The sequence below is a fragment of the Pleurodeles waltl genome, chromosome 8 (genome assembly GCF_031143425.1).
Source record: "Pleurodeles waltl isolate 20211129_DDA chromosome 8, aPleWal1.hap1.20221129, whole genome shotgun sequence".
Taxonomy (NCBI): Eukaryota; Metazoa; Chordata; class Amphibia; order Caudata; family Salamandridae; genus Pleurodeles; species Pleurodeles waltl.
Genome location: NC_090447.1, coordinates 1,078,568,951 through 1,078,594,030, shown reverse-complemented (window position 1 = coordinate 1,078,594,030; position 25,080 = coordinate 1,078,568,951).

The window sequence follows — 25,080 nt, the reverse complement described above, 5'->3', positions numbered from 1 at the left end:
GGGCAAGCACCGCTGAACAGGGCAAGGACTGCCAACTCAAGCACCGAGCACCGCTGAACAGGGCAAGCACCGCTGAACAGGGCAAGGACTGCCAAGTCAAGCACCGCTGAACAGGGCAAGCACCGCTGAACAGGGCAAGGACTGCCAACTCAAGCACCGCTGAACAGGGCAAGAACCACTGTACAGGGCAAGGAACGCCAAGTCAAGCACTGCTGAACAGGGCAAAGACCGCTAACTCAAGCACTGCTGAACAGGGCAAGGACCGCCAACTCAAGCACCGCTGAACAGGGCAAGCACCACTGAACAGGACAAGGACTGCCAACTCAAGCACCGCTGAACAGGGCAAGCACCGCTGAACAGGGCAAGGACCGCCAAGTCAAGCACCGCTGAACAGGGCAAGCACCGCCAACTCCAGCACCGCTAGCCCATGAGCGGCAGGGGCAGTGACGCAACAGGGACCGTCACGGGGTGAGTGATGCACTCTGGGCACCAGTCCCCCTCCAGAACCAGTGGAGACATGCATCCACTCCGTCTGTCCTGCACAGGATGAAGCACTCTGGGCACCAGTCCCCCTCCAGAACCATTGGAGACATGCATCCACTCCATCTGTCCTGCACAGGATGAAGCACTCTGGCCACCAGTCCCCCTCCAGAACCAGTGGAGACTTGCATCCATTCCGTCTGTCCTGCACAGGATGAAGCACTCTGGGCACCAGTCCCCCTCCAGAACCAATGGAGACATGCATCCACTCTGTCTGTCCTGCACAGGATGAAGCACTCTGGGCACCAGTCCCCCTCCAGAACCAGTGGAGACATGCATCCACTCCGTCTGTCCTGCACAGGATGAAGCACTCTGGGCACCAGTCCCCCTCCAGAACCAGTGGAGACTTGCATCCACTCCGTCTGTCCTACACAGGTGAAGCACTCTGGGCACCAGTCCCCCTCCAGAACCAGTGGAGACTGTTATCCACTTGAGAGACTGTGGCTTTGCACTCCCCAGGATACAGCAGTGGGCAAACCACCCACTGGAGAGACTTGAGAGACTGTGGCTTTGCACTCCCCAGGATGGTACAGTGCGCAAACCACCCACTGGAGAGACTTGAGAGACTGTGGCTTTGCACTCCCCAGGATGGTACAGTGGGCAAACCACCCACTAGAGAGACTTGAGAGACTGTGGCTTTGCACTCCCCAGGATAAATCAATGGGCATGGAGCCCCCTCGTGGATCTGGCATCGTGCACTCATCCCCCTGAGGTGCCTGTTGTATTTCTATCTGATACCCCTGCAGTGTTCTCTCCGTCATGTTCGGGTATCTTGTGTGGGCCTCGCCCATGCATTTTGGGCCCAGTGGTCCACGGACTATGAATGGTGCAATACCTGGACTACTATTCATGGTGTATATTTTGTTAATAATGTATATATGTATATATTTGCTTACTCTATTTTGATATATTACAATGGTTACACTCATTTCCTTTTGTCTTTGCATTCTTCCGGGAGGGTCGGGGTGGAACTGTAATGTTTGGATATGCATTGGTGTGTGTGTTGTAGTGGGTGAGGGTGGGGGTGGGGGTTGGGGTGTTGCGTGTGTGTGTCCCTGTTTTTTGCCTCCCCGCTCCCCTATGTCGTAGGTGCAGTACTCACTGTGGTCTTCGCCGCCGGCGTTGGTGCTCCTGGTATATGGAGTTCCGGCTCCATGGTGTCATCATTCCTCGTGGAGTGTGTAGAGGTGAGCATTTTCCCTTTGAAATGCCTGTTTCCGCCGTGTTTTTATCCACGGTGAATCCGCCCCGGAAAAGGTGGCGGATTGGTCTTTCATAATAGTGTGGGTGGTACATTGTCTCCCGCCTGTCTGTTGGCGGTGACCGCTGCGCTGTTTGTTTGTACCGCCGTGGCGGTCGGAGTGTTAAAGTGGCTGTCTTTGTTGGCGGTTTCCGCCACGGTCGTAATTCCAATTTTTTTACCGCCGGCCTGTTGGCGGTCTTACCGCCGCTTTAACACCGTCCGCCAGGGTTGTAATGACCACCAAAAAAGTCTCTTTCAAGCACAAAGTACCTGGTTTGAGTGAAAAATCCCCGCAAAGGGCTGCAGAGGAGGAGATGCGTGGAAAATGGTGTGTGCGTCAGTTTCGCCTCTTCACACACAGACTTGCGTCGTTATTTTTCATGTGGGGAAGACGTTGCGTAAATTTTGGGCACGCGGACGGGTCTCCTCTTCGGGTCACGGGGTTTTCAGACACCCCGGGGTCTGTGCGTGGAATCCTGGGCTTGTTGACCAGCTCTGCGTCGTTCCGGTGGGCGATGCGTGGAAATTTCTCCCTCACGGCAGGCGCTGCGTCGATTTCCCCTCTGGAAGTCGGGCGGCATTGTCCAGGCAGGCCGTGCGTCGAAGTTCCGGTCGCACTGCAGGCATCGCGTCGATCTTTTCCTCACAAAGTCGAGCGCCGTTGTTCCGGTTCGGCGAGCGGTGAATTTTTCACCGCGGAACAAGCTGTGCTTCTAATTTTTTGCCGCACACGGAGTACAGTTGCAAGAGAGAAGTCTTTTTGGTTTTGAGACTTCAGGAAACAGGAGGCAAGCTCTATCCAAGCCTTTGGAGAGAACTTCTGCAGCAAAGCAAGAGAGCAGCAAGACAGCAGGGCAACAGCACGGCAGCAGTCCTCTGTAGAAAGCAGTCAGGTGAGTCCTTTAGGCAGCCAGGCAGTTCTTCTTGTCAGGGTGCAGGTTCTGGTTCAGATTTCTTCTCCAGGAAGGGTCTGAGGCGGTATGGCAGAGGCCCTGTTTTATACCCAATTGTGCCTTTGAAGTGGGGGGGACTTCAAAGAGTGGCTTAGACGTGCACCAGGCCCCCTTTCAGTTCAATCCTGTCTGCCAGGGTCCCAGTAGGGGGTGTGGCAGTCCTTTGTGTGAGGGCAGGCCCTCCACCCTCCCAGCCCAGGAAGACCCATTCAAAATGCAGATGTATGCAAGTGAGGCTGAGTACCCTGTGTTTGGGGGGTGTCTGAGTGAATGCACAAGGGGCTGTCAACTACACCCAGCCAGACGTGGATTGTAAGGCACAGAAAGATTTAAGTGCAGAGAAATGCTCATTTTCTAAAAGTGGCACTTCTAAAATAGTAATATTAAATACAACTTCACCAGTCAGCAGGATTTTGTATTACCATTTCGGCCATACTAAATATGACCTTCCTATTCCTTTCAGATCAGCAGCTACCACTTCAACAATGTATGAGGGCAGCCCCAATGTTAGCCTATGAAGGGAGCAGGCCTCACAGTAGTGTAAAAACGAAATTATGAGTTTTACACTACCAGGACATGTAAACCTCACAGGTACATGTCCTGCCTTTTACCCACACAGCACCCTGCTCTAGGGGTTACCTAGGGCACACATTAGAGGTGACTTATATGTAGAGAAAGGGGAGTTTTAGGCTTGGCAAGTACTTTTAAATGCCAAGTCGATGTGACAGTGAAGACTGCACACACAGGCCTTGCAATGGCATGCCTGTGACAAGGTAAAGGGGCTACTAAAGTGGGTGGCACAACCAGTGCTGCAGGCCAACTAGTAGCATTTAATCTACAGGCCCTGGGCACATACAGTGCACTCTACTAGGGACTTACAAGTAAATCAAATAGTCCAATTTGGTGTGATCCAAGGTTACCATGTTTAAGGGGAGAGAGCATATGTACTTTAGCACTGATTAGCAGTGGTAAAGTGCGCAGAGTCTAAAAACCAGCAAAAACTGTGTCCAAAAAGTGGAGGGAGGCAGGCAAAAAGTTAGGGGTGACCACCCTAAGGCTAACAGGTCTAACACATTGGAAAAGCCACTGCAACACTTATGTAATGCCACTCCCCCCCCATGCAGAGTATGGCAATGCAGCGACCTGCCCTGCCTTGCTTTACTCCATATCTATGGGGCCATGAAAAGCCACGCTAAGTGGTTTTGCATGGCATCGTAGATATGGGTCTGTCCTCTGTGCTGCCGGAGCATCAAAATAAGTGACACACCAGCGGTGCATGGGGCTTGTAAATATGTCCCTAAGTTTGTTACAAACCCTACTGCCTCGACCATTAGCCAAACAGCAAAAATATTTGTTAAACGAATTCCTCTGTTGTTTTCACTGGTTTGTAACTTGATGGAGTATTTCCCAGCTTTCCCCATATTTTCAATTGATTGTAAGTAATGCGACAAATTTTACAGCTAGATATTCTTAAAGCAACTGGCAAGTCAATCAGCTGAATCAACGTAGCAAATGGCTTTCAAACACGGTCAATCATAATAGAATTCAACAAAGTAAACACCAATATAAATCACTTAGTGAAGCTTAACAGCCACAATGTTTTTCATTGAGCAGACCTTACCTTCAGATGCTCACATCGCACCGCAATTAAGGTCGTACTATTGGGACGGCTGTACATATCCTCAGCGAGGACTCAACACTGTTAGAGTCTGAGAAAACCATGTGGGCAATCTGACGTCAATTGCGCTCTAAAGAAAATAGAGTTGATTTTATTTTCCCCCATTTCCACCGCTTGCATCATATCGAATGGTGTAAAAGGAATAGAGCAAGCAGGATTTCCTAATATCCCATATGTGTGAACGTTTTTGTACCATGGTGAACATACACTGGGTATGTATTACCTCCTATACCTTGGGCCAATTTTCACATTTAGTTTGATCCGGTCACTGCTAGACTAAATGGAGAATTTTTTTTAAAAACCTGACCTCATCCATTCTTGGTCAGGATTTACGAACAGTGGTGTAACAAAGGCCCCCGCGATGCGGTGGGACGGAGAAAGCTCCGAGGGTGGGAGGCCTCAGCAAAGCACTCGGGCCTAAGAGGTCCTGAGTAAGTCCAGAGGGGGGCCTCCATGTACTTTGCAGGTGGTCGCCACAAGTTTCGTTACGTCACTTTTTTACACAAAGTATTTTTCTACAAGGTTTGTTTTGCAAGTAGCAAAAATGATGCAATGTGGATTAGCTTTATGTTTGCACGAGAGCAAAGATTTACGATTTGCGCCCTTTTGCCTATTGTACATTGCACTTCACCGTTTAAACGTAACAGAGTGATAAATAACGTAAACTTAGGGTTTCCAACCTTTTCTATTCTGAAAGATACTTTTTCTCAAAGACAATCACCCCAAACTACTAAAAATCACAGTAAAACGGTGATGAAATCCATTACAGTTACACTAGTGACTAACCTGTAATTGTTTATCAGTAACAACCTCAATTCACCAAAGAATTGTTTCTGAAACAAAAAACGTTTGCTTTCAAAATACCAGTTTTCATATAGAATAGATAAACTGTCCCTACACATCATCGTGTAAAATTCATTCATTACTCAGATGCACAATTGTCTCATGTGGGCAGATTCTACTCAAATTTCCAGGCTTTACAATCACATGCCATGGAAGATCACCATAAAACCAAACATGCCTATGATATGTCACTAATACTCACCATTATGCTAACACCATTGTGCTAAGGCTGGATTACAGAATGGCCAGTATACTCATAATATGTAGCTCATGACCATTATTAAGCCAGGGCAGCTAACATTATGCGAGGGATGACCTACATTAGGTAAGTCATGCTCACAATATGTCAATGATGGCTGCCAGTATGCCACAACTAGATCAAGAGTGTCCGAAATATGTCAAAGATGAACATTATTACACCAGGAATTAACACGATTATGTCAAAGATGAATCCTGTTTGATGTGGAGCAACATATATTTGTAATGGTATTTGACACCGTACATAGCTTGCAGAGAGTAACACTATAAGGGAGACACACAATGCCAGACACAGACATGTACAGATAAATATCTACACATACATTCACACACACAGCCTGTAATAAGTATGCTGTGAATTAGATTGGCTTCAGTAAAGCCTTAAAAATAATGCTTCAAACTTAGTAGTTCTGCGCTTTTGGGGGGAAAGAAGAAGGGAAATCATTTAAAACTTTGTGTCTTTGACAGGTATTAATCTTATATTCCTAATGTGAAACTTGTCCTAATATGTTTCAGTGAGATTCATTGGACACCACCTTTTTTACACTTTGATGAGTAAGCAGGAACACATGTGCTTGCCGTAGAACAATGGAAAATGTAGCCGGTGTGATCACAACTGTCCCCTGACATTCTACATAGTAACTAGTATTTCTCCAGGTACCTGAGAAACGCAAGGAAATGCCCCTCCACCACAGGGTCTCACACAAGCCAGAAGATTCCTACCTTTCACCACACAGCCTCCATACAGCTGTTGCTCTTCAGACTGAGAGTCTTTAAGAGTAGGATGCTCTTTGCTCCTGCTGGGTTAGAAGACCTCAAAGAAAGAAAATTATCCATGGGACCATGCCTTACACAACCCCCCTTCCCACTAACTGCCTGCTAAAATTTGTTCGCATTCATCAAGCAGCACCAAAGTTATGAACAAACCAACAAAGTGTCTTTTTGAGTGGTAAATGAAGCTTAACCATGACTGTGCATTGCAGTTTTTGCACTATATTGAATATAAATAAGCATTTCTATGTGTATTGCATACATTCAACAACAAAAAGTTTGCACATATATATATATATATATATAGTTAGTAGGCTTCACATTTTACACACACACAACCATAGACATTCAGCTGTTATAGTTATACTTTTATACGTATCTGAGCACATACTGTAATACTTCACTCGTGATCTAAAGTTACTTTACAGCACTATTATAGTTTCTTCATTTAAGAATAACTATAACTGCTCAGATAAGTATAGCTATCACTGCTGAATTTCTATGGTTTTGTGTGCGTAAAATGTGAACCTAACTAAACGTACTCTGTATCCTTTGGTTTTTTCAGTGATTTTCTATATTTTTTTAAGGGTGAAGTAGTATTTAATTACCATACATTAATCCAACTAGTGGTGCACACTTCCAAAGCCGTGCGTGATGAGGGTTGGCTGCAGGGCCTGCAGCAACCCCCCCCCCCCCACTTGCAGCCAAATCCACACGTGTATGGCATTTGGCCATGCGAAGCATGGGTTTGGTATGTGAGATTTTAATTTTTTTCATTGGGCTATGGATCAGTGGAGTTAAATTAGGGGCTGTGCTGGGCTCTCTGGTGGATCTGTGGATCGGCCAAAAAATTATATTTGGTCAATTTATAACCCATGAGGGGTCCCTCAGAGACCCCTCAATGTGTCCTATGGGGTCAGGATCTCTCTAGCTTGACCATGTAAGTGAGTTTTCAGTCATATTTTCTTCCCAGAACCCAGTTGAAATACAAAATGGCGGCCGCAACTTTCTTTTCAGGTTGTGGCCGGCCAATCAGGGCCTGGCTTTTGGGTGCAGATCCCCCCTAGTATTGATCAGCGGAGAATTTGCATCCCTAAATATAACATTTTCTTTTTCCCTTAATAACTCTGAAACTACTGAACAGATTTATAACAAATAACAAGAAACACACTTTCCGGACCAAGATCTAGCATTCTACCAAATTTTGTGCAATTAGTTCAGCAGTTCGGGATGTAGTTGTGTCTAAAAACTGCAAAATCAAGCATTTTGCAACCCCTCCTTTTTTATTTTCTGGGTCCCCGCTTCACGAATAACCCCAAAGCGTTTCACACAGCAGCTAAAGAGAGTGGCAAACTAGTTTTGAAAATTGTATGAAGATTTGCCAAAGTTATTGGCCAAATAAAAAAATGCTTCATCTATGAGAAAAGTTGATCTTAACTATAACTACCACCCAGTAACTGATAATGATATATACACATATATATATATATATATATGACCCATGACAAAGGTCCGTTGGGACCAAAACATGTCGAAAGAGGCTTGGAATAAACTAAATGTTTGCACACACAGGAGATTTTAGTATTTCTTTCCCTTGTAAGGTGTGTTTGCAATTGTTAGGGTAGCCAGAGCCCTTCTCAAATCACCGCATCAACCGCCCCGGTGAATACCGGCACCATTGCTGATATATATATATACATATATATATATATGTATATATATTCTCCTCCTGGGCACGTTTGCCTGCAGGCTCCAAACCACTGGCGGTGCCGAAGGCAATGCAGCTCCCACACACTGCTTACAAATCACAAATCCCAGATTGACTTCTCACGACATGTACAGAAGTCTCAGCATTCCATGCTTATAGTTGCAGTAGTTGCATTCCACGCCTTTGTCGTGACAAAGGTGCGGAATGCTCTGAAACACGTTGACAGACCTCTGTTAATAAAGCAATATACTGCAACTGTACACATGGAGTGCATAGATTTCTGTACAAGTCGTGTGGAGTTAATCTGGGATATATATATATATTTCGACATTCAGAGTTAATTATGACAGTATTTATAAATAAGTAACTATTCTTGGTTAAATTTCGCTAATGGGGCCACAGACAAATATATATATATATTTTTGAGGAATTAAAATCTAACCCCAATTCTCATCATAAAAATCTCCTCTTGTTGTCGCTCAAAAGTCTGCGGTTATGCATCCCTCATCTCAATATATATGTAATATACTGTACATGTCGCAGTGCCCTTTCTAACATTTTTTAACTCACTCCATGGTTCTAGTTTGTACTCTACTCTACAATGCAGTGAGCATATAGGCTTGCAACATACAAACAATAAATAGCCAAATAGATCCTTGCATTGGTTGCACAAACTAACGGACTTTATGACTTTAAAACACTGCAAGAACTTGCTTTGGCACCACTTTTAATTGCAAACCCCTCAGCGCAGCAAAGGAAATATTGATTATCAAACAATTAATGAAAAAAAAATGTTTTAAACGCAGCCTCATCCTACATTGGCTTAACTGAAAAAAAACGAAGCGATTATTTTAAAACAGGTTAGCTGCACTTTTTATAACAGCAAATTCGCAGATAGAAATTTACTTTAAGTAATTAACATATGACAGAATAATTAATGTTTTGCAGTCTCCTCTAGCTCTTCGATGTGTAACAACACAGACAGGAACTGTTTTATCTACATATCCATCATGCTGCTCAAAATCATGAAGGAGTCTAAAGTTGGTTTCAGAAGGTCATCCAGTGCTGACATACTCTGTGAGCTAAGTTAGCACTGTCAGTTTTTAATTAATTGTCTGTGCACACAGGTGTTGTAGAAACAAAGCATAGTGATATCTTGATTGGGTTTAAGGAGGCTAATCTTAGCCTATCTGGTTGGTACTGTACAACTGCCTGAATTACAAAACATCTTTTAGTGTTTACACCCAAATACCTTTTGGGTCGCTGGGGCTCATCAAATAGGCTTTAGTGTGGTCTTTAGCTTGCCATAAACTTCATGCTAAGCATCCACTCCATCTACACAAATCTATTTCTGGTTGTGCATTGGCTTCCTTTGTAATCATGTTATCAAGCAACCAAAGGCAGCACCAAGTTTGCCGTTCACCACCTATCATGTCTCCCCACTAGTCCTCTCATCTAGAAGTTGTGTACCTCATCTTCACTGACTATGGAGGGGCTTCACCTCTTACTCCAGTAGTAAGCACCCACAGCCAACGCCAAGTGACCTATCACCTCAAAGATAGAAGGTGACCATGGTCTTAGACTCCAAGAGTTAATAATGTAATGTATCAGGTGTATTTTCCCACTGTGCTATGGTGCACCCATAGCTGGGTGAGTCAGTGTAAACTAGGCCAGCGCACCTTAGTACAGTTAATGTGATGTTTACATTACAGACCAAATGTGTGCTGCACTGTAAAAAGTGTTTTGGTGAATTATTGTAGCTATCTGAAGCTTCTGGCCCACCTTTCCCTGCAGGCAGAAATACAGCCTGCATTTCAAAGCATATCAGAAATCCCACTGCAGGGGGTGGGCAACGTGACTGACTACACCCATCTGCATACTGATGGCTAGGAAAACTTTGGAATCTTTGTGATCTCCTCCCAGGCAGGGGGCTCCTCGAGGGAGTGTGGGGGAGGGCACACTGATTGGGCACTACAACTTTATGGCACACAGTGTGCATTCTAATGGCATCTTTACCTCTGCGTCAGTGTCTGTAATTCGGCATTGGTGTAGAGACTAAGGGCCACACGTAAATAGCTTTTTTTCTTCGTAAACAGCTCGATTCCCAGACTCAGGCTGTTTGCAACAAGAAAAAAGCAATTTGGTATGTACAGATCCTATTTTGCGATTCGGTAATCTATTAGCAATTAGGAAGGGGCATTCCCTTCCTAATTGCAAGTCGCAGTGCGATGTACGATTGTTTTGTGACTGTGAATGCAGTCACAAAACAATTGCAGTTAGCATCAATTTCAAATCGGTGCTAACCCATTCACATACGGGAAGAGGTCTTCATTGGATCCGTTCCCCTTTGTGAATGGTAGCCAAAATATTTTTTCAGAGCAAGTAGTGGGCCCACGGACCACTGCCTGCTCTGAAAAAAGGAAAAGAAAACTTTTCATTTTTGATTTTGAAATGCATCCCGTTTTCCTTTAAGGAAAATGGGCTGCATTGAAAAAAAAAACTGCTTTATTTAAAAGCAGTCACAGACATGGTGGTCTGCTGTCCCCAGCAGTCCACCGTGCCTGTGAGTGCAGCCATTCCAAATGACGTCGTAAATTGCGACCTACCCCATGAATATTAATGAGCTGGGTCATTTGCAACCCCATTGAGAATCGCAAACAGTGTGAAGTACACTGTTGGACATATGGTTTTGCGATTCGGAAATGAGTCGCAAAACTCAGGATCGTATATCTGGCCCAAAGTGTTTCCACATTTGCGAGGCACCACTGCTACATCCAAATGAGGAAACATCTCCTTGTGATCACTCTGCCGCAAAAGATGATTATGGAAAAAAATCACAAGCATCTACAGCCCCTCCTAAAAAATACCAACGTGCCCAGGGGTAGCCAGAACCAGATGCAAACTTCCAACGCCCCCGATGCACTTTTTGAAATACAGTCCCTGTTTGGTTGTGGATTATGTGACAGGAACACGAGTAGTTCTATTGCAACTGCTTCGCCCACATCCTTTTCAGGCACAGGAAATGTACATGGGTTTATCTGGTATTGCCTTATACCAGATGATTTTCTTCCCATCTCCTCTGCATCCGGCTAGCTGGTGTTTGGCGCATGATGTGTCCTTGCAGGGCCTGTCTATGGGTCTAGGTTAAGATTCTGTTGTGATTTCTCCAGTCTTCTATGTATTCGAGTGCTCTTGGGGAAGCAGTTGGAGTCCTTCACAGTGGGCTGGGCATCTTAGCACAATTTCTCCTGATGGAGTATAAATAAGGTCTCTTTGGGACCATATTTTACTTTTAACTTGATTCAAGAGTAGATGATACAGTAAGCTGCCAGCTCCCCCTCATCCTTCAAGGGCGGCAGTTCTCAATTATTATAGTGTCATTGTGTGGGGCTAGTGTCCTATCTATTCCCAGCCCCAGCTGTCACTCTGCTTTTCTCAGGTGTGGGCACATAGATGAGGTAGGATCACCCTTAGAGGCACCCCTATATCACGCACCAGCTGGACGCAGGTCTGATACCTTGAGCCTGCAACCCCCAGAGAGAATGGCGAGGGCGGCTCCAGAACATCACAGGTCACCGCCAGGCGTTCAGCGCTTAGAAGAGGTTTTAGAAAGGCATTAACGCTAAACCCGAAAACAACAAAGAATATAGCAACATGCTGACAAGAATGTTGACGCACCTCTGCACTGCGAGGCAAACAATATACTAAATTAAAGCACCTACTGTACTTCGCAAAGGAAGCTTCGTGTACTGTTACCAATATTGTGGGTTGATTTTTTTGTTTTACAAATTATCACCACAGGCAGTAAATAGCCCTTTTCATCCAAGAACCTTTGAGTGAGGTATCGCCCGCGGAATCCACAATGAACCGCGCGACTCATTTTCAGCGTGGCTTCCCTCGGTTCGTCGTTGTACTTTTTATTTTCTAATTTAGTCCCTACTGCCTGTCGCACTTGCATGTTGTTTCAAGAAACAGGCTTGCGTTTTATTGATAATTATTCCCCTAGATTATTCTCCCCTGCTGCTGATGCTGGGCGAGCAATAATAACCTCATAACCCTGCTTAATAAGTGATGGAAATAAAAACTGCGCAACGTATATGGAGCCCGGAAGCAATTTTATTTCACCAGGCATACTTTCAAACTGCAGCTACGAACATTTCTTTTAATAAAGTAACCGTCTGGGAGGTTACCACCTTTTTTATCATTTAAATAACTAGAGGACCACCCTTTGAGAAATTTCATTAAATCTTGTCAGCTCTGTCCAGGAAAGTCTCCTGCTGACAAATTTCATTTGGTTTTGTCATGTTGTGCTGCCTTCCTGGCTTCTGGCAGAGATACAGATTAAACAGTGGCTCCTTCTCCGGAAAGCCAGCAGTCTATCATAACCATCACGTCGAGCGTTGTGGGGGTATAACTAGGCAAGTGGTAACCTGCCTTTTCTTTTCTCTCGATTGTGAGCCAAATACATACTTTCAGGAGAGAGACAATCTGAGATTTCTCAGGATATTACGCATCGATTTCTGTTCTTGGATGGCCCTATAAGTGGTGTCTCCTAAGCCAAACGTATAATGAATCCCAGGGGGTGTCTGCACGCGGCTGGAGGCAACCAGAAGCACATTCTGGCTTTTATCTGTGTGATAAAATGTGCACAGAAATGAGAAGGCAGAAATCAAGAGGCTGACCCCGGAAGGATTTTAGGAGTTGTAGGCAGTGCTTACTTTGTAAAATAATAAGTGCCAGGGCCCTCCTCAGGAGGCCATCGCAGCTTGCACCAACCAATGCCCCGGCCAGCATTGCCAATTACATACCTATATAACTACTAACCATCACACAACTACACGTCTGACAATTCACTGTTTGAGGCTTTCAAAGCTACAAGACCGGCTTTGCAGCAGGTATTAGTTGTTTTTAATGTACCAATGTTCGGTGTTGACAATTTAGTGCCGGTGCCGAGCACCTGAAACCATCAGCTCAAATTAAGCAGTGGTTGTAGGTTGCCTGACATATTATGACTTGACAATATTGGATTCAAATATGGCCTAACTGCTGCCCTCTGTAGATAGTGCCCTAGGCAACTACCCAGAAATGCCTGGTAGTTGAATCTTGTTTTATTGCTTGATAAAGAAAATTAATGTGACTTTAGGATTGTCTAGAACGTCTTTGCAATACTTTACAAAATCGGTCAATGTTTTACAACTTTCGATGTAAGGTATTGAAGGCGAGCCAATGCAGGGGCCTTACTATGTTTATTGTTAGACCTGACAGCCTTAGTGTGGTCACCTCTAACTTTTTGCCTGCCTCCATCCACTTTTTAGAAACTGTTTTTGCTGGTTTTAAGACTCTGCACACTTTACCACTGCTAACCAGTGCTAAAGTGCATATGCTCTCTTGCTTTAAACATGGTAGCATTGGATCATACCCAATTGGATTATTTAATTTACTTTTAAGTCCCTAGTAAAGTGCACTATATGTGCCCAGGGCCTGTAGGTTAAATGCTACTAGTGGGCCTGCAGCACTGATTGTGCCACCCACTAACAGGTGGGGGACCGCATCGATACCCACAAACAAAAAACAATTCACACTGGTTTTCCCTCTATGATCCACTGCTTAGAGCCACATACTTTATGTTCACAGTAAACAAAGCAGACTGAAACCTTCCTGCGATAGAGAATATAACAATTCTCAGGCCGTATTTATTCACAACCATATAAACACGACATAAAAAACATCATCATATGTACAGTATTTCTTTTCATCCTTAAATTTCAATAATTATTTACAATATGCATCTCAAATCTTAAAAAGGAGTCATGGTTGTCCACCCACCAGGCACCTGTGGCATCGTCTGTAAACTGGGGGCTGTGTTCCCCCCAAAACCAATTATGCTTCACAAGGCGAGACTCACCTGCCCCCTCAAGATAGAGGGGGTGCGGGCCAGCATGAAAACTGTCCCCCAATCCAACCATGCCAGAGCCAACCCTAAGCAAGGGATCCCCCCTGGCACCCAATGGGAATGATACTGGGCAACCGGGCCATACCTTGGTCCCCTGGTGCAGTCTCATCCCCCCAAATTAAAAAATTCCAGGGCCATGTAATGGAGTACCGTGGGGGGAGCTATGGACATTCGCGGTAGCGGTCGTCCCAAGCCCCTTTCCTAAACCCACAGCACCGCCACCCTGGTTTGAGCCAAAAAGCTCATGATACCGTCTTGAGTTCGCCTGCACTAGTATTCTTGATGCCAAGGTTATCCACCTGTTTTGTGCCAAAACATGACTCCTTCCCTCCCACAGGCCTGGTTGGTTTCCCGACCAACCAGGCCTCCCCCTGAGGAAAAGAAGCTCAGTTCTGAGAGAGACACTGTATTGAAAATGCTATCAGGTTCTCAACATACACAGTATGACCACCATCTGACAGGTGAACTCCATCTTCATGAAACATTGCCTCCCCTTGAAGGCACCCGTGCCCAACAGTCCTTAGCACTGATGTGTTCAAAAGCCGTTTCATGCGGCTGTTCAGCCGTCTGGCTGATTCATTAAGGGCCTTCGCTGAGCGCCCCGACCTCCAAATCCGCCTCGGAATTATATGGGACCATGCGATGACAGCCCCTGGACACCGCATTGCTAACCAGGAGATCTCGACCATTAAGTCCTCAAAAACTGATCTCCTCCCGATTGTTGCCAGATCGTTGCCTCCCACGTGAAGGATGATGAGCGCTGGCGGCGGCAGCCGCCGTCGCAGAACCTCCTCGATGAGCTGGCGAAGACCGTCAAGGTGCAGACACCCTCTCGCTATGCAAAGAAAACGGAGACCTGCATCCTGTGCCCAACTGCGATACAAGTTGAAGAATGGCCGCGCCCGACGCACAAAGGAATGCCCAATAACCCAAACACTGGCGGGAGCCATGTGCCCAATGGTGAACTGAGAGATCCTGAGAACAGAAAGAAAAACCGTTACACATGAGGTCATTGACGTGTGTCAAAAAGGTGTTCCTAGATCATATGGAGGCGTACATAGCGTTTATAGCAATCTGACTTCCACCTCCCAATCCCTTTTACCGTCTCGGTATTGAGCCCTGCCCCTACTGCCGATGTTGCTGCCCCTATCCTAAAGGAATGGGCAGTAAATTTGCCATGCATGCCAATTGCCAGTAAGGCTTTCTGCAATACTTGGGAAAACTGTTATCTAGTAAGTGGTACCCCAGATGCATGGACTAATAAAGAGGTGGAAGAAACCTGGGGACGAATCTGCAGGTACTTGTTAACTGCACGTACTGGGCAACCACAGAAGTCACCAGCCCTCCCCAGTATTAACTGTTCGCCCCTTCCTGCCTGGTCTGTCTTGGACGGTGGTATAGTGATTACCAAATCCCCCCCTTTCCAGAAAACATGAGTCACCAACATTCCGCCGTGAATGTCCTGCTTAGACCTGGCCACAAGCTCTGAGACTCGAAAGGCTCCGTAAAAGGCAAGCGTGAAAGCTGCTGAGAATAAAGTGGACTCAAAGTCTGAGTCACAGATCCCAGTCAGGGCCCCCAAGATCTTTACCAGCTTGTCCACGTCAATGGGGCGCCGCTGGTCTGGGATTGACCCTTCCAACCTTTCCCATCCCTTGAGTGCCTGTCTGATAAGAAAAGATCGAGAATGGTCAGCCCCACCCACTAGTTTGGTAAAAAAGGCAATAGCTGAGATGTGACGTCTGGCACTCGCAGCAGATTTTCCCTGCCTTCGCAAAAGCTCAAGAAATCCCAACCAACTACTCAAGGAACCAGGCTGCGCCAAGGGGTCAGCAGATGTGTGATTTATGTATCTATGAAATGCATTCTCATATGCCCTTCTTGTTTTTGGTGCTAGGCTGGCTGCCACTAGATCCGCCAAGGGTGAGTTCCAAGATTCCACAGCTGTCCCGGGAAATATGTGGGCTCCAACTCGGCCCCTGGGTGGAACTGCCGAAAATCCTGTAACTTGAAACAAGACAATGCATCAGCTGCGTTATTAAACATTCCTGGTACATGTTTTGCCTAAAAAAGAATGTTATTCTGCAGACAGATCAACACTAACTCCTTCAACAGTCTTAACACCCTTCTGCACTTTGCATGTTGAAAGTTAATGCTTTGTACCACTGCCATGTTGTCAGACCAAAAAAACACAGGTTGATTGCGAAGATGATCCACCCATATGTGTAGTGCAACCACTATGAGAAATAACTCAAGGAAGGTGATGTTCTTAACTAACCCGGATGACTCCCAAGCGTGAGGCCAGGCCTGAGCACACCACCTGGTACCTAAAATGGCCCCGAAACCACTACTACCTGCTGAGTCAGTAAACAAACCGATTTCCTGATTGGACCGCCGAGGGTCTGGCCATACCACTGACCCATTGAAATCCTGGAGGAAAGCCAACCAAATCCTTAAATCCTGCCTTACTTCAGCAGACAACCGCGTCCTATGGTGCTTCTCTTTTAAGCCAGACATAGACTGAGCGATAGAGCGTGAGAAAGGGTGCCCCATTGGAATGATCCGCAAGGCAAAATTAAGTTGACCCACCAATATCTGTAACTGATGCAGGGTGACTTTTTTGGCAGCCAAACAGGTTTCTAAGGATGCTCTGAAAGCCATGACTTTATCCTGGGGCAATCTGCACTCCCCTCTCACTGAATCTATTTCAATGCCCAGAAATACCAAGGATGTGGTTGGACCTGTTGTTTTTTCCTGAGCTAAAGGGATGCCGAATTTATCCATCAGAGACTTGAATGCAGTCAAAGACTTAGCACACCTATCAGACCCGCTTGGTCCAAGGAACAAGAAGTCATCTAGATAATGAATGACATTAGGTGACCCTGAAACTTGTGTAACAACCCACTCTAAAAACGTGCTAAATTGCTCGAAATAAGCACAGGAAACTGAACAACCCATAGGCATGCATTTGTCATAATAGAACTTCCCTCTGAATTGGAAGCCCAGCAGATGATAATCATCAGGGTGAACAGGCAAGAGTCTGAAGGCTGATTCTATATCTGTTTTTGCCATGAGAGACCGTTGACCCAGTTTCCTCAATAAAGTCAAGGCGCCATCAAGAGATGCATACTTGACTGAGCAGAGGGCTGGATCGATTGCGTCATTTACAGAGGCTCCGCGAGGGGCGGAAAGATTGTGTATCAAACGAAATTCCCCAGGATCCTTCTTGGGAACCAACCCCAGGGGGGAACAGACAAAATCCTTTAATGGGGGTCTGTCAAATGGCCCAGCAATCCTATTTAAACCCAATTCCTTCAATATCTTGCGTTCAGCTACCTCCTGTGCAATGTCTAAAGACTGCTGATTTCTACAAAATCTTGGGCCTTGCACCCCTGCAGCTGGGATCCTAAAACCATCACGGAAACCTTCATACAGGGGCGTGGTCTGGCCGTCGAAGAAAATGGCCGCCTGAGAAAAGATCTCCGCGCGCCGGGCAGGTCAAGCTGGCAAACAGAGGGTCTTCCCCCTGCGATCCTGACCCCTAGTGTGGCCTCCCGGCTGGCGGAGGGAGGGGGCCTCCGGAGGGGCAAAGTTGTGGGACCAGAGCGACGGCAGACACGTCCGGAGACGCGAGAGCAAATGCGGCCTCCGTGCTTCCGCGGAGCAGCGGACTAAGGTGCGGTGCCACACGAGCCCGGGACGCGTCGCGAGGGAGGCGCCCGGATCGGCCCTCTTCCCCCTCATGCGGATGGAGGGAGAGGGGACCCCGAGGAGGATGGATCACTGAGGAACCTAGGCCTGAGGACGACCACGACGACCACGGCGAAAAGGAAAAGAAGCAATATCACACAAGGACTAAATAGTGCCTGAAGGAGACCGCATGCTGAGACGGTGAGACCCCTCAAACAACATTATCTAGTGACACCACCAGCAGCAAACAAAGGACATACTCCCCCCCCCCTCGTTTATGACCTAGCGCGCAAAGAATAAGAATCTCCACGACATCCAGAGGGGAGGCAGAGGAAAAGGGGGAAGGAAGACAAAAGGGAGACAGAGAAAGGATCTCAAAGAGCAACAGAGGGACAAAGATTTCTCACATAAGGAACAATAAAGAAGCAAAGAAGGGGGAGGAAAACCGGAATAGGAAGAAGAAAGAAGAGTAGAACAACACGTGTCGCACTACGCAACCTGACCCTCCAACCAAACAATAAGAGACTGATCTAAAATAAAAGATAGACAAGATACCCCCCCCATTGCACGCTGCATCACACTCAAAATTCATTGATCTCTCTTCAGCTTTATATCAATGGACCTCTATCAGAAACTGAGCATATTCTAATCCTCTATAGATCACGCTCTAAAGCTTAGCAGACCACAGCAGATCCTATATTCCAAGGTCTGACCCATCCTTGGAAGTCGAGGAAACTTTCAGTGGACCTACAAGTGCTAGCTCTTAAAATAATATCTCCTAATTGATTTCCACCCCTTGAGAACAATGCCCAATGACAAGACCGCAAGTAAACATTCTCGTCAACTGCTATTCTCAGAAGCCATTGCTCAACCCAAAGCTATGACGGCACAAACGGCATCACAGGGGCATACATCTCCCCCGGTAGATCAACCCGCACTAGACGCCACAGACCATATACTGCAAGAGATTGCCTCAGTTGGACGACGCTTGGAGGCAATGGACTTAAAAATAACAGACTTAACTTTAGCATCCTCCTCAATCTGCGCTGATATAGCAGGCTTCAGAGAAACAGCAAATAACCTAGATCAGCGCCTGTCGGCAGTAGAAGACCATATAGCGACAACCCCTGATCAGGAAGAAGAACTAAAGTCGCTCAGAGCTAAACTTACTGAACTGGAGGACCGAAGTCGGAGAGACAATGTACGCTTTTTCGGTATACCGGAACAAAAAGAAGGATCTGATATCAAAACCTCTCTTAGCTCACTGCTGACCAACCACTTCGGCATAGAGTTTTCACCACCTCCAGAATTTCAGAGGGTGCACAGAATTGGTCCTTCACACAAAGCGTCTGCAAACAAACCGCGCCCTATCATCGCATGCTTCCTGCGCCATGAACAAGCCCGCCAGGTCATCTCAACAGCTAAAGCACGACAACCGATATCACTGGATGGACACGAAATCAGAGTGGCAGCAGACTTCTCGAGGTTAACGAATGACAGAAGAAGAGCATTTCTTGCCCTACGTCCGCAACTAAGATCTCTAGATATCAAGTATGGTCTTTTTGAACAAGCACATATGTGGATCACACACCACGGCACATCCAGAGATTTCATTGACCCCGAGGACCTCAGCGCTTATCTACATAGTGTGACCCCGCAATCTATGGACACCGCCCCCGGCCGTCCGGACTCCCCAGCGGCGCATACAGAAACTGCTATTAGTCTATCAACTCCATGGCCCCAGACTCACCGTCCCCCTTCGCAAAAAAGAGGCCGAGGATATGATCGGTCACCAAAGACACAGGAATCCCGGGAGCACATCCTGCAAGCAGTGATTGATCACACTCAAGACACGGGCATAGACAAATCCCGCTCCCCCCTGAAACCACCATCAGAAGATCAGCATGCTGAACACTAAACCCACAGTAGGACAGCTGCCCTGGAGATCCGGACCCGCTTCCAGAACATCTACTCTTCACCTTGGGACAGATAAGTGACATACCCATTCACCACATATGCTACTCACCCAATAGGGGAGTGGGGACCTACTAAAAACACATTTATCAAATACTGATTGCCACAATGTAACACATAGGCATACTTGTAGAACAGCACAGTTAACTCTCAGGCATATAACAATCGCACTGAAGAGAGTAGTCAGACTAACACAACTCGGGGTCATGGCGGCTCCAAGACTACCACAAGGGGCATGCTCCCGGACGAACACTCAAAATGCAACACCGCAGGCCATCATAAGATACTAAGAATTCTCATATTCTAAGATGTCTTAACAGATGATAAGCACAGAACGTGTAGCGGGAGGTCCTGTGGCACATGACCCCGGGCCTGTCCCTCTCCCCCCTGCCCCCTCCCTCCTCGTTCTTGGACCATAACATCTACTCTGGGCCCGTGCCCAGCCCATCCTGGCACTTCATGCACCCATTTATGCACCCACACGACTGAGGCCCCCCCACCCCCCACCCCCCTGGGAGGTCTCATGATACCAGGAACGAAGCATCTATTCCCTTATCATGCCCCATTGATATAATACCCTACCGGCGCGCGGGCCTTACAGGTTAGACCCGCAGATTAGAAGGTTTTAGAAAGTAGTGAGTGTTTTCATCCTCTGACCAATTTCCATTTGCTATTCCTTTTTCCTTTTCCTATTTATTCTTTATCACTTTTATCAATTATTCTTAATCGTTGTCCGTCTCTCTCTGCACATTCCACGCTATTCCTCTCCATCCCCCTTCCTCCCTTTCTTTTCTTTTCCCTTCTCTTCTATATTTTTCGTATTGTGACCAAGGGGAACTCTCCCAACCTCCCAAGGCCTAACTGAACAAAAAATCCATATTCCTTGCCTCTCAGCCCAGTCCTTACTTACTTCCTGGTCCCACCACACGGACCATAACATATTCAATACACCATAAACCATGACACACCCGGCGCCCTCGGGATCGACAACCCCACTCACGGCACTGTCCTGGAATGTACACGGCATGATCCATTATATTAAACGACAGAAGATACTGTCCTATCTCCGCTCCAAACATACCGACATTGCTCTACTACAGGAAACACACCTCTCCTCGACGGAATCAGAGAAATTACGTAGAGATTGGGTGGGAAAAGTAATATATAGCGGAACACCACCCATGTTGGCAGGTACACAAGGAACGGGAAGAAAATGTGGAGTGGCAATACTCCTGCGTCGCTCCCTGCAATTCCGACTAATTAAAACATGGCATGACCCAGAGGGACGCTACGTACTGGCTAAGCTAGTGGTGGGATCCTCCACAATATGCATAGGCTCCATATACGCCCCCACCGGCTCGAAGCGCACCTTTTTCCTCTCCCTCAACCGTCTTCTGACACAGATAGGTGCCTCACAATATATTCTTGGGGGGGGACTGGAACATAGTCCAAGATGCCATTCTAGACCGATCAATTGGTCTTGACACGGGTAACAATGCAGATAGAGCCGTTTTCAAAGACATCCTCTCAGATCATGGCCTAATAGATTGTTGGTGTCTCTCCCACCCTTCCAATAGGGAATATACTTTTGTCTCTTCGGTCCACGGGACCCAGTCACGGCTAGACTATTTCTTACTTAATCATAGAATACTAGAAGCGGTTAAGTCAATAGAAATACTGGTAGCCGCACTATCAGACCATTCTCCGGTAGTAATAACCCTGGAACTCGGAATGATTACACCCGGCCGTAAACCCTGGCGCCTCCCTAACACTAGATACCGATCCCCAACTGGGAAGGAACAACTTAAGACCCATATGGCCACATACTTGAAGGAGAATAAAGGCTCAGTGACCTCACCACAACTTCTCTGGGCTGCGGCGAAAGCAACTATCAGAGGGCAATTAATGAGAGATGCAGCTATCTCCAATGCCCATAGACGGGCCCGACAACACACGCTAGAAGACACAATAACACAGGCCATGAGGAAATACACACAACAACCCACCCCCCCCAATCGCTGCTCCCTAGAACAGGCTAAAATGGAGCTTAACACCCTCTACACCTCACAGGCAGAATATGCCTTACAACGGCTGAAGGGACGCCACTATGAGCACGGAGAGAATGCGGGCCGCTTACTGGCTGCCCAACTACGCCAACGGGAAACAGCACTTGCTATACCGGCACTACGCACCCAGGATAACTTACTCATTACACACCCCCAGGGCGATTGCAGAAGAATTCGGCCGGTACTACCAAACTTTATATTCCTCAGAAACATCGGAAGACACTGCCTGCTTAGACGCATTCCTGCAGAGGACGCACATCCCCCATCTTACAGATGAAGGCAGGGCTCTTCTAGAAGGGGATATTATTAAGGAAGAGATACAACAAGCAATAGCTAATCTATCATATCACAAAGCACCGGGGGAGGATGGGTTTACATCTGAATTCTATAAATGGACGGGAACCGACACTGTAGATGTCTTATACGAGGCATTTCAAGGGGCCGAAAGGGAAGGCTCCATACATCCTATGTCTAATAAAGCCACTATCACAGTCTTGCCGAAACCCGGAAAAGACCCACTTCTTAGCGGAAGCTATCGCCCTATCTCCTTATTGAATGGAGATATTAAAATATTAGCGGGAATACTGGCCACTCGCCTTAAAAAAGTTATCCCCTCGTTAATCTATCACTCCCAAGTAGGCTTTGTACCGGGCCGCACCTCCAGGAATCACCTCCGCACACTTTTCCATGCCATTTGGGCCGCCCGCGATACACGAGAAGAAGCTCTAGCCCTCTCGTTGGATGCAGAGAAAGCGTTCGACCGAATAGAATGGTGGTACCTCTTCGAAATCTTGAAACGATTCGGGTTAGGAGAAGGCTTAACAAGGTGCGCCTCCTATATGGCTCCCCGACAGCACAGGTAAACTGTGGGGGGTTCCTGTCGGACACTTTTGAGATCCGGAGAGGGACACGTCAAGGATGCCCACTATCACCCCTCCTATTTCTAGTCGCGGTGGAGCCTCTGGTGGCAGCCATCCGTAGTTCCAACCTCATATCAGGAATCCCGCTACCAGGCGGAAAATCTGACATATATTTATATGCAGACGATATCTTACTTACCCTCACTGACCTGCCCACTTCCATCACTGCCCTGAGGGAGATTCTAACGGAATATGAATGCATATCAGGATATCGAATCAATTGGGACAAGTGCGAAGCTCTACCACTTTCCCCAGTCACAGTGAGTGCCTCCATACAAGGCTTAATAGATTAAATGGAAACACTCCTGACTAAGATATCTAGGAATTGACGTAAATACAGGGTTGGTCAATGTGGTGTCAGACAATATAGACCCACTGATCAATACCATGAAACGGGACTTTGAGAAATGGGGCCAACTGAACCTCTCCATGTGGGGCAGAGTACAGGCGGTGCGGATGGTAACCTTGCCGAGGTTCCTATATGTCCTAGGCATGCTCCCCTTACAGATCCCCTTACCTGTATTAAGAGAGATAGACCGCTGTATCCGCTCCTTTGCTTGGGGATCCATGCGCCCACGACTACCCAAAACCACCTTGATAGCCCGTCGGGAATGCGGTGGACTAAGCCTTCCCCCGATCGAACACTATTCGTACGCGTTACATCTTTCACAAATGGCCCTCCTACTCCCGACTGTAATAACCCCGCCGCTATGGGTGGACGTAGAACGAGCACTTACAGGGGCCCCCTACGGCCTCCAGCTATTATACGATACGAGCCAAAAATGCCCCCGACCCACCAATCCTATGATAGGAGCCATGAAGAAAACCTGGCAGCGGGTACATCGGCTCCTTAAGATAGACCCCCACTTACATGACAGGGCTCCGTTATGGGCCAACAAAGGGTTCCAAATTGGAGGGAAAACTATTACCTGGAAGGATTGGGGTCAACGAGGCATCAGACGAGTGGACCAACTTATATCAGGGGAAACCTGGAAAACTTTTAGGGACCTACAGGTGGAATTCAACCTCCCGGAATACCACTCATGGCGTTACCTCCAACTCAGACATTGTCTTAAACAGAGACTAGGTGCCCTTCCCCGACAGCTCCCGCGCTCTCCTATACTACACTATCTAGAGACATGGGGGAAGATGAAAGGAGCGATATCGGGACTCCAGGCATTGCTTAATCGCCACCTCTTCTCACTCCCACTCCTGACTTCCCTCAAAAACAAATGGCAGACGCACCTACAAACTGAATATGACCTGGAGGACTGGACTGACCTGATCGAAGCCAGGGACCGCGGAGCACGCAAGGCTCGTCTGAAATTCTGCCTCTTTAAGACACTACATGATTGGTATTGGACCCCACAAAAATTACATATGGCAAGACTTCTCCCCCATGCAAACTGCTGGAGTTGCCCACACACACACTGCGACTTACTCCATATCCTACACGATTGCGCAGCCGTACAACCTTTTTGGAGAACAGTGGGAAACACCCTCCGAGAATCCCTACCCCTCCCACCACTCCTCACCCCATCTCTTCTATTGCTACACGACATGGGAGAACTCCATAAGATGACACGAACTCAAAGTAGACTCCTACACACCGCGCTAGCAACGGCCAAACTATGCATCCTTAGACACTGGCGTGCACCTACCGTCCACTCCCATGATGAATGGTTGACAGCAATGTACCAAGCAGCCACAAACGAACGACTTATCTACAGTTTACAGGACAGAACGGAGGTGTTTCTCCAGACCTGGTCACCCTTCATCTCCGGACACTAGGACCAGATTACTACCAGAGAACTCCACAAAATACCACGTAGTGGGAATATACCATTCCTGCTATCATACCCATGCAGCTACATCCACCCACACCTAACACACCATCCCTCCCCTCCTGGACTCAGATGACCCCCTCCACCCCCCCGGTAGAAAGGTAGAACGCTACCGTATAACCTATGATAAAAACCGCTGCTCACCATCCACTATTCATTGACCTTTTTGGCATAACCTATTCTGTTATTCATATCCCAATCCTTATACATACTATTGATGTTCCTATCACCGTGTCATTCCCCGATCCATTCCCTCCCCACCACACCCCCCTGCCCCAAAACATCTTATAACACTTTATAGTCTGGCTCTATTTTTCTCTTCATATGAAAGCAGCCACTATAATGATTTGCCTTTTGAATTCACACGGCCCCCTCCCCTTGGTCACTATCGCTATCACTATCACTACTAATATCACTACTAATGTTAACATCATTATTATTACAGTGATTTTTATTGTTACTATCGTTGCCACTTCCTTATTCTTCTTCTGCCTATTAGACACCATGGACACTAATACAATCCATATATACGCCCTCTTTCCCCTTACCCCTTCCATACCCTCCCTCCCTACTCTACATTTTCTATACACTTAGATTCCTACCCAGACACCTCTCCCCTTCACCCGCCACACCCCCCTT